A 13,939-nucleotide genomic window follows, 5' to 3' on the forward strand; every position below is an offset into this window, starting at 1 on the left:
TGGAATAAGTTACTCCAGACTGTTTGCTTCAGAGTTTTGCCTAGTGATGAATAAATAACTATGAATAAATAACTCTCTTTGTATCCATCACAGCTCCTAGCAAATTGCCTTACATATGGCAGGCTCTCAGTAAGTGTTTAATGAATGGATGATTTATTCAATTAATCACTGAATGTTAAATTGGAAGGGCCTTGAAAGATCATATAATTTCAAACTGTCACATTACAGCTGGGAAACTGAAGCCCAGAAACTCACTTGTGAATATACTTAAGAGACTAGGACCCAGATCTACTGACTCCAAGACTGAGGCCCAACACAATGGCACAGACCTTCATTTCAAGCTAAAATCAGAGAATGCATTGGGACCAAAGATCCACTTATTTTCTAATTAAAAACACCCCAACCATCAAATTCTATTTCTTTGTCTTAAAGGCTCAGACTGTCTGGATATCCTGTGGTGTACTTTGCATTCAAATCTCTCCATGTGGTCCTAGTGAAGTTGAAACAAAATGAAGATACAGTTGATGGTCATGGATATGAATTGAAATATTGATGAGGGTCAGTAATTGCACTCCAAGAGGTCTTATGCTATACAGCTGGTGAGAGAATTGGCTCAATCTGTCACGAGTGATCTCCTTCCTTTCCCATTTGCCTGCTGTCCTTGGTCCAGATGCTACACTTCATATTCATGCTGTTTACCTCTTTTCCATAGCTTTATTACCAGCTTTTGGCTAATCAAATTCTACTTACCTTCAGCACCAGGTGAAGTCATATTTGCTGAAGGAGTTTCCCTTTCTCGGCTCTTCCAGTCACATTGGTCTCCCTTTCCATTGCACTTGAAGCCATTGCCGTTTGGCACCCTTTTATGCTTTGTTGTCTCATGTGTGGCAGAGGATACGCTCTAGGTTTCTATCTTCTTTATAAGACTGATGACATATTAAATGTTCATTGAATGAATGTTTGGTCAAAGTCCCCTTGGATTAGAGTTTCCAGATAAATACAGAACACCCAATTATATGTGAATTGCTTTTAGTATAAGTTTGTTCCAAATAATACACAAAACTTACATTTAAAAAATGCTTTTAGTATAAGTTTGTTCCAAATAATACACAAAACTTACATTTAAAAAATTCATTGTGTATCTGAAATTCACATTTGACTGGGTATCCTATATTTTTATTTGCTAAATATGGTAACTCTAACTTGTATCTGTTTTCACTTTAGACCTCTCCTAAAGAAATTCTCCTTGGCATAAGGAACATTTGGGAGTTAAGCAACCAACTCAACTTTTATCGTTGAACCCTTGGAGCATAGGTCTACCAGGATTTCTTGATTTAACTGCTTCAGCTTTTGCTGTTTGAGCCTCATACCTTCATTTAATAGAATTTATTGTAACATATTTTCTTCTTATGCAGAATTTGATATATGTGAAGTTGTATATTTTGGACTGAAATTCATAATACATTTTACTAATCTTGGATTTCCATGGTTACATATAAGAACAATTAGCATGTAAAATTTAAACAAAACTAACCCCACCAACAACAATTGGGATATAAATGCCTAAACATCAGTGTTCTGTCAGCATTGTGAGGGTAACTGTGTGCCTGTGCTGCTCTCTGTCTCTCATCTCTGGTACCTCACACTGGCATCAGGTGCTCTATAAATAGCTGGCTGGTGGTCTGTGTTATCTACGTTCATCCATCGTTCTACAGACATTAGAGTCACAGGCTATCAGGATTTCCCCTCTTGCACTCTGCTTTTCTAAGTCAGTGATTCTCAGAATGTGGTCCTTGGACCAGCAGCTCTCAACCGCACCGGGGACCTTGTTAGAAATGCACAGTCTTGGGTTCCATCCCAGTCCTACACCTGAGAAGCTCTAGGAGTGAGGCCAACAACCTGGGTTTTATCAAGCCCTCTGGATAATTCTGGGGCACACTTCAAGACCCCCTAAGACAATGAATGGTTTTCTATGTCCTTATTTGTAAAATGCAGATAATGGATATGTGGGTAATTTTTGCACAACTTATATCTTGTTGAAGCAAATAAATCAAAGTAACCAGTCTGATTTTACTAGGCTTTTCCTCGGTTTTACAGTCTTAAAAAAAATTTTTTTTAATGTTTATTTATTTTTGAGAGAGAGAGACAGAGACAGAGAGCAAGTAGGGGAAGGCCAGAGAGAGAGGAAGACTTAGAATCCGAAGTAGGCTCCAGGCTCTAAGCTGTCAGCACAGAGCTCGAACCCATGAACCACGAGATCATGACCTGAGCCAAAGCTGGGCACCCAACCGACTGAGCCACTTAGGTGCCCCTGTTTTACTGTATTTTTTCTCCTCCCATGTTGCCTTCTTTCTCACAACGTATACCTTGTTTCTTCACTTACGCCAAGTACATTGACAAGAGAAGTTCTGATCATCTTTCCTCTCCTCCTTCCCCTTCTTCTCTTCCTCACTTCCTTCCTTTTCCTCTCCCTTTATATCCCCTTGTACTTCCCTGTCTATTTTATTTGGTTGAGATTTCCAGTGTAGCTATCAAAATCCTTCAAGTAATTGTCCTGTCCTTTCTCTTGCACACATATTGACTCTGGGCTAGCGCCCTCTCTACTATTGCTAAAAACTACTTCTCAACTCACCCAGCCTGACTGCTCTTAACCAGCCTTTCTTGTCCCCCTTTCTGGTTCTGTAGCTTCTGCACACTTCGCTCATTACCATGTGGCTCTGTCTTAATCTTTCAGGTCTCTGTTAGTGCTTGCTGTTCTAGCAAGTCACCACCCAGCAAACAATCCTCACTTGAAATATGCATTACCATCCCTAAGATCCGCTTTTCATCACCATTACTCCCACTTTTTCCAGGCAGGGATGCTTTTAAATTCACACACATAATTGAGGAAATGAAATTTGTCGCTTACACTTTCCAGAATTGGCCATTCACTGAGCTTCTATATATCTAATTCATAATTACTTTTGTTTCCTACATAGGACAATTCTTCTATTTCTTATTACATGAAACTGTGCCCCAGCAGTTTATCCCTTCAGGAGATGTCAGTTAGAGCAAGAAATATTTCCTAATTCTTACCCTGCATTTGTTGTTTAAAACAAAAAAACTGTCGGAGCAGAACCCATAGGCTGGACAGAAATTAGAAACTTTCTTTTGCAATTCTATTTTTTTTACATAAAATTAACCATTTAAAAATATAAATTTAAGTGGTTTTTAGTATATTCACAAAATTTGTAAGCATTACTACTATCTAGTTCCAGAACATTTCCATCACTTCAGTTAGTTCCAATGTCCTTCCCCTAGCCCCTGGAGACCACTGATCTACTTGGTAGAGGCTTGCCTTTTCTGGACATTTAATTTAAATGGAACGTGCAATGTGCGAATTTTTCTGTCTGGCTACTCTTACTTAGTATAGTTCATCCATACTTTATAATGTATCATTACCTCATTCTTCTTTATGGCTGTATAATATTTCACTATTAAGTATAAGGATATACCATTTATCAGTTGATATAATGAATAGAACTCCTTTAAGTTTTGGTGGTGAAGTTTTTGTGTGGATACTTTTACTGAGTATATACATAGGCCTGGAATTGCTGGGTTATGTGGCAGTTCTATGTTGAAATTTTTGACGACCTGTCAAATTGTTTTCCACCAAGGCTGTCATGTTTTACATTCCCATCAGTAATGTATGAAGGAATTTTTCTACATTCCAACATTTGTTACTTTGTTTTTCCCCCCTAGTTTGATACCCAATCTAGTGGTCATGAAGTGGTATCTCATTGTGACTTTGATTAGCATTTCTCTGATAAATAATGGTGTTGAGCACATGTTTCTCATTTGCAAATTTTGTTTGAAGAAATGACTATTCAAAACCTTTGCCACCTTTGGGGTGCCTGGGTGGCTCAGTTGGTGAAAGCGTCCAACTTCAGGTCAGGTCATGATCTCACGTTTTGTGGGTTCAAGCCCTGCATCGGGCTCTATGCTGACAGCTCAGAGTCTGGAACCTGCTTCAGATTCTGTGTCTCCCCCTCTCTTTGACCCTCTCCACCTCAAGCGCTGTCTCTCTCTCTCAAAAATAAATAAACATTTTTTAAAGTTAAAAAAAACCACCTTTGTCAACTTTTGTTTATTATTTTTTTAATGTTTATTTATTTTTGAGAGGGAGACAGAATAGGAGCAGGGAAGGGGCAGAGAGAGCAGGAGACTCAGACTCTGAAACAGCCTCCAAGCTCTGAGCTGTCAACACAGACCCTGACGTGGGGCTTAAACCCACTAACCATGAGATCATTACCTGAGCTGAAGACGGACACTTAATTGACTGAGTCACCCCGGGCCCCAACTTTGCCAATTTTTAAATTAGGTTGTATTTTTGTCATTAAGTAAGAGTTCTTTATATATTGTTTATACTTTTCACGTATCTATACGTCTATCTATATACACATTTATTTTATGTATCAGATGTGCAAAGGTTTTCTCCCATTCTGTAGGTTGACTTTTCACTTTCTTCATAGTGTTCTTAGACACAAAATTTTGTTTTTATAATGTCAAATTTATTATTTTGTTACTGTTGCATGTGCTTTTGGTGTCAAATTTAAGAAACCACTGCCTGATCCAAACTCATAAAGATTTACTTCTGTGTTTCCTTGTAATAGTTTTATTCTTTTAACTCTTAAATTTAGGTCTTGAATTCATTTTGAGTTAATTTTTATATATGCTGTGAGGTAGTGGTCCAGATTTACACTTTTGCATATGGATATTCAGTCTTTCATAATTAACCATGATGCTAGCTGTTTTTGTGAATGCCCTTTATCAGTAGGGAATTTCTCTTCTGTTTTTAGTTAATGGAATTTTTTTTTTTATTATGAAAGGGTGTTGTATGTTGCCAAATGCTTTTGCTACATCTATTGAGATGATCATTTAAAAAATTCTATTAATAAGGTTTATTACATTTATTGATCATATATTTAACCAAACTTTCATTCCTGGAATAAATCCCAAATATTCATGATGTGTGTAATCCCTTTATGCTGCCGAATTCCTTTGCTAACAAGTTTGCATCTATATTCATAAGGGATATTTATATGTAGGCTTTTATTTCCTGTGGTGTCTTTGTCTGACATTGGTGTCAGGCTAACACTGGCCTCGACAGAAAGAGTTTGGCAATATTCCTTTCTCTTCTATTTTATGAAAGAGGTATAAGAAGGCTTGGTATTAATTCTTTAAAAATATTTGGTAGACTTCACCAATGAAGCCATCTGAAAAGAAAATCCTGGGGTCTTTTTTTTTTTTTTATTACTAACTCCCATCTCTTTGCTAGTTATAGGTCTGTTCAGATTTTCTATTTCTTCTCGAGTCACTTTTGGTAGTTTGTGTATGTTTAAAACTTCATTCATTTCATCTGGGTTAATAGTTTTTTGGCATACAGTTGTTTATAGTATATTCTTACATGTATATTTCTTATTTCTATATAGTAACACGTATTTTCACTTTAGTAGTAATATCATTCCTGAAGGTATCCACTTCCATTCCTGATGTTAATAATTTGAATGTTCTCTTCATTTTACTATTTCTATAAAGTTAAATGTTTACCAATTTTGTTGATACATTCAGAGAACCAAACTTTGGTTTAAGTGACTTTTTCTATTATTTTTCTATTCTCTTTTATTATTTCCTTCCCTCTAGTTGCTTTGGGTTAGGTGCGCTTTTGTTTTTCTAGTTTCTTAAGACACAATGTTCAGTTATTAATTTGAGGTTTTTATTATATTTCAAAGTAGGCATTTATAGCTATAAATTTTTTTTCAAGCACTACATCTCTTAACTTTTTATATGTTGTATTTTCATTTATCTCAAAATATTTTCTAATTTCTCTTGTGACCTCTTTCATGACCCCTTAGTTATTTAGAAGTGTTTATTTTCTATAAATATGTGAATTTTCCATATTTCCTACTCTTATTGACTTATAATTTTATTCCATTGTGGTCAGAGAATATAATTTATATGATTTTATTCTTTTTGAGCTTACTGAGACTCATTTTGTGATCCAAAATTTGCTCTATCCTGGAAGATGTTCCATGTTTGCTTGCGAAGAATGTACATTGTTCTGTTGTTGGGTGGAATGTTCAACAGATATCTGTCAAGTCCAGCTTGCTTACAGTGCTGTCAAATATCCAAATATTTTGTTTCCTTTTTTTATTTAAAACATTTTTTATGTTTTATTTATTTTTGAGAGAGAGAGAGAGAGAGACAGCGAGAACAGGGGAGGGTCAGAGAGAGAGGGAGGCACAGAATCCCAAGACAGGCTCCAGGCTCTGAGCTAGCTGTCACAGAGCCTGATGCGGGGCTCGACCCATGAACTGTGAGCCCCAGGAACTGTGAGATCATGACCTGAGCCAAAGCCAGACACTTAACCGACTGAGCCACCCAGGCGCCCCTCAAATATTTTGTTTCCTATCTGATCTTCTATGTAGTTTTTTTTTTTTTTCTGTAACTTAAAGACTGGAATGAAAGTCTCTCATAATTATTGTTGAACTGTTTTTTCCATCTCTCTTCTCTGTCAGTTTTCATTTCATGTATTTGGGGGCTCATGATAGGTGCATATATGTTCATAATTTTTCTTGAAGGATTGATTCTTGTATCATTAGATATTGATCCTCTTTGTCTGGCACAACAGTTTTTGTCTTCAAGGCTATTTTGTATAGTTACCTCAGCCCTTTTGTGGTGACTGTTTGCATGGACTATCTTTCCCAACCCTTTATATTCTGTTTACTTATGTCTACAAATCTAAAGTGAGTCTCCACTCAGTAGCATTTAGTTGAATCTTGAGAAATGTCCAATTCTGGGACAGAACAAGTATAAGATGATCCTGGAACATCTTGTACCAGAAAGCAAGAAAGTGTTCCTAATTGATATAGCACATTTATTAGAATGGATAAACCAATGATGGTTACTAACTGAAGTCCACAGTGGTTTGCATCATAATTCACTCATTGTGTCATACAGTTCTTTTTGTTTTGACAAATGCATGATATCAGTGAAACTCTTCTGTGTGGTACTGCCAGATTGTCTTCCAAAGCAGCTACACCAGTTTGCATTTCTACCAGCAATGAATGAGAGTGTCCATTTCTCCACATCCACACCAGTATTTGGTTTGTCAGTGTTTTGGATTTTATCCATTCCAATAGGTGTGTAATGGTATCTCAGTGTTGTCTTAATTTGCAATTCTCTATTGGCATATGATGCTAAGCCTCTTTTCATATGTTTATTTGCTGTCTAGTCTCTATATCGTCTTTGAGGGATATTTGTTTAGATCTCTTGCCCATCTTTAAATTGGGTTGTTTATTTTCTTAAATTGTGTTGACTTTCTAGGGGTCTTTGTATATTTCAGATACAAGGTTTTTTTTTTTTTTTATCAGATATGTGTTCTGGAAATATCTCCCACTCTGAGGCTTGAGTTTCATTCTGTCCACAGTGTCTTTCACAGAGTAGAGCATTTTTATGTTAATTAATTCTAATGTCAATTTTTTTCTTTTATAAATTATATTTTTGGTTTTGTATTTAAAAGTTTTTGCCAAATTCAAGATCATCTATATATTTTTTGATGTTATCTTAGAAGTTTTATATTTTTGTGTCTTACAGTTAGGTTTATGTTTCATTTTGACTTAATTTTTGTGAACTGTGTAAGAGTAATGTCTAGATCCATTCTCTCACATGGATATCAAAGTGTTCTAAGCACCATTTGTTGAAAAGACTGTCCTTTCTCCATTGAATTGTCCTTGCTCCTTTGTCAAAGATCAGTTGACTATATTTGCACGGGTCCATTTCTGGGCTATTTTGTTCCATTGATTTTTTTTTTTTTGTCTGCTCTTTCACTAATACCACGCTGTCTTGACTACTGTAACTTTATATTAAGTCTTGAAGTCAAGTAGAGTCAGTATTTGGACTTGGTTCTTTTTCAGTATTGTGTGCTATTCTGAGTTTCCTTTCCACATAAATTCTAGAATCTGTTTGTCACTATACACAAAATAACTTGCTAGATTTTGACTGGGATGTCTTACATCTGTAGATCAAGTTGGGAAGAACTGGCATCTTGACAATACTGAGTTTTCCTATGCAAAAATATGAAATATCTCTCCATTTACTTAGATCTTGATTCCTGATATTAGCATTTTCTCATTTCCTCATACAGATCTTGTACATCTTAGATTTATACCTAAGCATTTCTTTTTTCTTTTAGTGCTAATGTATATAGTATTTACTAACCTTAGCCCTTGGTGGGAAAGACTGGGGAATGAGATACTTTGGAAAATATGGGCCTTGAAAAACTCTGACATATTTCTGGGGTTCTTGATGGTGATGTTCAAGCCAAGGGCTACGTACAAGCTCGGAAAGAGCTGAGCAGACCTGAAGCTCACACCTCTGGTTGGACTCCAGCCTCTGTGTACCCAAGAAGTAAAGACTAGAGGCTAGAACATTCATCTGTAAGTGTTCTTGAAAAAGTCCCTAGGGATAAGAGCTTTAGCACTAGGAAAGTCCCCAATCAGGTGAGATAAAGACTAGCCTTTTGAGCAGGTATTCTTGGGAGTCATGAGAAGACCAAAGAAGAATCTTTGCTAATGTATTCCATTCTGTTCGTCAGGTATTGGTACCTTGAATGTGGGGTGTTATTTTCAAGACTGCTGTTGAGCTGGTATTGGGATAGGAGTAGCACACATTAAGACGTGTTTGCAGTTCTTACTGAGAGTTACCCAGTTCTGTTTGTTTTACCAAATGTTATTTGGATTGCTGCAAAGTTTTAGTTAGATTCTAGAGTTCTGAAAAGGTTGGTTCCAATAGTTTTCAACATAATTTTCATTGCTTTTATAGAGGGGCAAACTTTTGGAGGTCCTTAATTTTTCATTTTCTTTAACATTTGAGAGTTGATTCTTAAAGAAAGATGAGATCCTTCTTTTCCTGAGTAGTTTGAGAAATGGATCACACCTATTGAGTGTGTTTAGTCCTGCCAGAAGAGGGAAGATTCACAAGAGGTTCTCTCTATCCTTCTTTCTCTGTATTAATCTGGTATTGAATATAAGAGTATTCTAAGTATTTAATACTATGATTCACAACATTCAGTGATTCAATTAATTACCAAATCACTAATTTACAGTCTTAAAACTCTAACAACATCCATCTATATTATCAGTTTACTTTTTTTATTTCTACCATATTGTAAAAAGGAGTTATGTTTTTTTCAACCTCCTAACATAAAGGATAAAAATATATTTATGAGACAATAATCTGAACTGCCTTCAGATAAATTCTGCTATTGCGGAAGGTTATCAGGAAGAGTAATTGCTCAAGAACATGTTATATGGAGAAAATTCTGCTATAGGTGTGGTTATTCCTCTCTGTAAAAGGGAATATGAAAATGCTTGGGAATTCTTTGCCTATCAGTTAATAACTCCTACCGAAAAGAGAAGAACATAGGTTATGAAGCTACTTGGGAAAACAGCACTGGGACTGGGAATCAGGATATAGTTTAAATCATGACTGTGTCACTAATTTATTGTATATCCCCTAATACTCTATAGAACTCAATTTATCTTATAGTTATTGAAGGGATTTTTTAGACCCAAGCTATGACATTGGATCCATTCTGCTGGATAACACTTGCCTTTTATTGAATCAAACTAATACATATACAACAAAATACTGCCAGCCTGGAAGAAGTTCTATGCCCTTGAACAGGGTTTTATCAGAGTGTCCAACGGCAATGGCTAGGTTATACAATTCAGTACCACACTCTTAGGAATAAGGTTGAACTAGAGACAGGCCTAACCATACACCATCTACAATCCTAGTCAGGTTCTCATTGTAGCCCAACTTCCTTGTGGCTGCCAAGGTTATCAGTATTTTCATATGTTCTATTCCAAGTGTTAAGAACATAGGCTAGACATCTCAGAGCTGTCTATTGTACTTATTGGTCCGACAAGCAATAGTTATCTCAGGAGTATCTGACAAACCTTAGAGGAGTTCTAACTTGCCAACACTGGAAAAACAGACTGTCATGATAATGTTCCTAATAATTGTCCCTCTTGTCCTTCCTTCAAAATGGAATATAAAAGGAGGCAAGGAGTTGTGTAAAAAGATCACTGGACTAGGACAGAAGGGATAGGAATGTTAGTCTACCTCTGCTGCTAGGTAATTCTGTGGCCTTAGCTTCTTTAATCAGCTTTGTACTCTGGTCCTGCATCTATAAAGTGGGTTATATTAGTGGCTGTGATGTGCAGAACTCAAAGACTTCTGTGAAGTTGCTTCAGGCTGTGTAAGGATATGAGGGTGTTCTGAACAGGTAGGATTCCATCACTATTCCCCTTCCAACCAGAAGAGTTCTACTACTGTTTGTTTTATAGATTTGGGCTTCTGGGTATGATGCTCTTTGAGGGAAGATTCTGAGGCTCTGGAAGTCTATTATAAATCTCCTTGGCTGAGTGTTACTGAACTCCATGTTTCTAGCTTCAGCATGACAAAACTGTACAACTTTAAAATTAATGGGAGTTCTACAAGTAGCAACCAAAGAACCAGCGGCACTCTTAAAGAAGGGTCAGGAGAAGGAATTGTGGGGCGATGTAATGTGTGGAGCATGCTTGTCAAGTGTGCAATTTATTGATAATGATGATGACACAAGTATTCTGACAGTAGCTAGATATTTCGGGTGTATGCGTGTTCTTTTCCGCTGTAGTGCATTTTTATTTTTGTCATATTTTGCCAAACAATAAATAAATACAGCATTAATATTCATGAGAGGTTGCAGGAAGAAAATGTTGAGTTTATTTTGCTCTCAGGGACACAAACCACTGAAGAGAAGATGCTATAAACTCATAGTTGGGGAATAAAATAGCAACAACAGTAATAATAATCTACCTAATTCTCCAGGGTACATTAAAGCACACAAGATTGTCTAAACTCATTTATGAAAGTGAAGCACATTCTAAGGCACATATCTCACCTTTATGTGCCTTGATTTGACCCCCTGAGTGTACCTGAATCTGTTCAAATTTTCCCACATACAGCAGAAACTTGAATTTGGGTACAGAGCCAAAAGGGCTTCTTAGTACTATAATATGAATTATACTTAGCTGCCAATATTTATATTTCCCCCACTAGATTTTGCTTTTCATAAGGACAAGGAATTTGAGTTCCCCAAAGTGCCTACCATAATATTTCATAGCATCTTGCCCATAGTTGGAACCCAGTACATGTTTGTCAAACTGAAAAGTTAAGGGAGATACAGGTCAAAATTTCATCTTCAGTTTTAAAAGCGTTTCTTCAGAACCTATGCAATTTTCTGACCCTGCTTTACTGGTAGCCATGCTGAGGCTGAGGCCACTGGCAATAGGCCAGGCCCTCCCTCAGTACCTACCCACAGGTCACCTGATGAATCAGTTGAGAACTAATGAGAGCTTTCATTCCAAGCAACAGGGAAGGTGCTCATCAACTCTTTTTCCTTACTTAGGAAAGGGTAGGCAACTCAGCTGAAAGCTCCCTTCAGTTTGCATGCATGATAAAATGATCACCTCCCTTCAGTAGAAGTCGTGCCCCATTGAAATGCTGTCCATATTATTTTAATGATCAGCCAGGATTGAGAAACATGAAGATGTAGAAAAAATACTGGCTTTGGAGTCTAGGTCCAAAGTTCAAATCCTTCTATGGCCACTTGCTGTCCATATGACATTGAGTCTGGGGTAGTGGTTAAGAGCCTGGGTGTTGGAGCTAGACTGCCTGGGTTTGAAGAAGTTACTTAGCCTCTCTGTATAGTAGATTCCCATATTGCAGATAGGTATGATACGAGTGTTTGCCTCATAGACTTACTAAGAAGATAAGATGTTATATATGTAAGATATAAAAATACGTAAGAGGGAAGTTAACGCCTGGCCCATTGTATATTCTATACAAATATTTTCTGTTATATTATTGTTGTTATCCACCTAAGCTTCAGTTACTTTATCTGTAAAATGAGGTTGTAATATTTACCTTTATAGGTCACATGAGGCTTTGAGATAACACTTTTGAAATCCCTTACATGCCATAGGAGTTCAATAAATTGAAGCTGTTATTTTTATTACAAGATTATTTTAAGTTCTGATCTCGTTTATATGATATATAGTTGGAATAAGCCTGACATTCTCCTACATGTAGAGTGATGTGTCATTCCCAAAGAGGGGCACACAGGTAGTCTTATCATTTCCCAGTCGTGTCTGAAGAGGCTTCCAATCATGATCTCCCAGAGGGGAAAACTTGTCACTCAGCTTGTGGGTATTTTGCTCCTGAAGTAGAATTATCAGGTTTTTGGGGTTTGGTCTGGGGTTTGATAATAGCCACACCCCCTGAATTTGGGTACATTATTTCACCTTGCTGGCATTCACATTATTCTTAGGTAAAATGGGGGCTGTCATGGAGCAGAGGAGGAAGACTGAATACACGGTACAATAAAGCCCTTGGCAGAATACCTCTGGCTGCTCAGAATTCTTTGCTTCCCTTTTTTTATTCATCTATAAAGTCAAGACTTTGTGCTGTTTTTTTTAAGATCATCTTCAACTTCAGTTTTCAGTGTCAGTAAGATATAATATATTTGGTGTTTTTTATGCTTTGGCATCAAATGGAACTTTTGCATCTTGATTTCTCATGTCATCAGGGGAATTTAGTCCAACAAAATAGTATTTTAATGCTGTTGAATATTAACACTTATGTTCTAACAGTTGAAACAGATTTCCCTGACTATGGAGAAAAGGGAAGACATTTGAAACATGTACATATTAATTGGTATTTGCCAAATATTCAAATTCATTGATTAGTCATGGCCAAACATTTTAGGATCATCCAAGGATTTAGAGAAATTAATCCAATTCTATGGGTATATTTCCTTTGTAAATCCTATTGATGACTATTTGGGGAAAATAGAATATGAAAATATAAATATGGTTCAGAGAGAAATCTTTTACGCCAAAACATTATGAAGGGTTTTGCTATAATCCATTCAGATATTCTAAAAGGTAGATTGGATGTATCGTCCTTGCCTAGCCACTGAGGAAATTAAAACACCAAAAGAATGAGAGATTCATCTATCTCCTAGCACAGCGGGGACAGAGCCAGGATTGGAATGCAAATGGCACTGTTATCCAGAATTATATTAAACAGTGTGCAGGGGCACCTGCGTGGCTCAGTTTGTTGAGAGTCTGATTCTTGGTTTCAGCTCAGGTCATGATCCCAGGGTCATTGGATCAAGCCCTGCATCCAGCTCCATGCTAAGCTTGGAGTCTGCTTAAGATTTTTGTCTCTCTCTCTCTCTCTCTCCCTCTGCCCCTCTCCCCTGTTTATGGTCTCTCTAAAAAACTAAATAAATAAAATATAAAAATTAAATTAAAAAATAAAACAATATGCAGCCCAAATTATATATTTAAAAGACATTCCTTGTGTTAAATGGTTCTGTTGGAGTGTATTTGTCCTCTTAGTATTTAGTAATCCATTCCTGTTTATTTCTTGTAGGCACTATAAAACCCACAAAATTTTGGACACATAGAGAGCCTTGTAAATCAGAGTCTGTCTCCTGGATTTCACAAAGGAAATGGTTGAAAGCAAGAAAAGGAGAGAGACAGCTGCCCACATGGCAGAGCTAGACTATGTGCTAAGTGGTCACTGCCTACTGAGTAAAAAGTGTCCCTGTATGTTTGTTTGTTTGTTTGATTATCCTGAAAGCTGTATTTTGTTTGCTCAGAACTGCAATAGGACTCATGTGCTCTATCTTTCTCCTTGCTTTTTTCCGTTCCAAATATATTCTAAGGCCAAGCGCATTGAAAAGGACTACTACAGACATGACCCAGAGTTGAGCTTGATTTTGGTCGTGGAACCAGCAGAACTGGGGATGGGGGTGGGAAGGGAGGGAGGAGAGAAGAAAATGCTG

The 13,939-nt window shown here is 36.9% G+C and overlaps 1 long non-coding RNA gene across 1 annotated transcript; it reads left to right on the forward strand.

Moving 5' to 3' along the window:
• Positions 1-7,141: 7,141 nt before the first annotated feature.
• Positions 7,142-13,703, forward strand: LOC115302625. Its single transcript, XR_003913565.1, has 2 exons — positions 7,142-7,181; positions 13,525-13,703. It is a non-coding gene; the product is annotated as an uncharacterized LOC115302625 (long non-coding RNA).
• Positions 13,704-13,939: the final 236 nt, after the last annotated feature.

Source organism: Suricata suricatta, chromosome 9 (assembly GCF_006229205.1).
Source record: "Suricata suricatta isolate VVHF042 chromosome 9, meerkat_22Aug2017_6uvM2_HiC, whole genome shotgun sequence".
Taxonomy (NCBI): Eukaryota; Metazoa; Chordata; class Mammalia; order Carnivora; family Herpestidae; genus Suricata; species Suricata suricatta.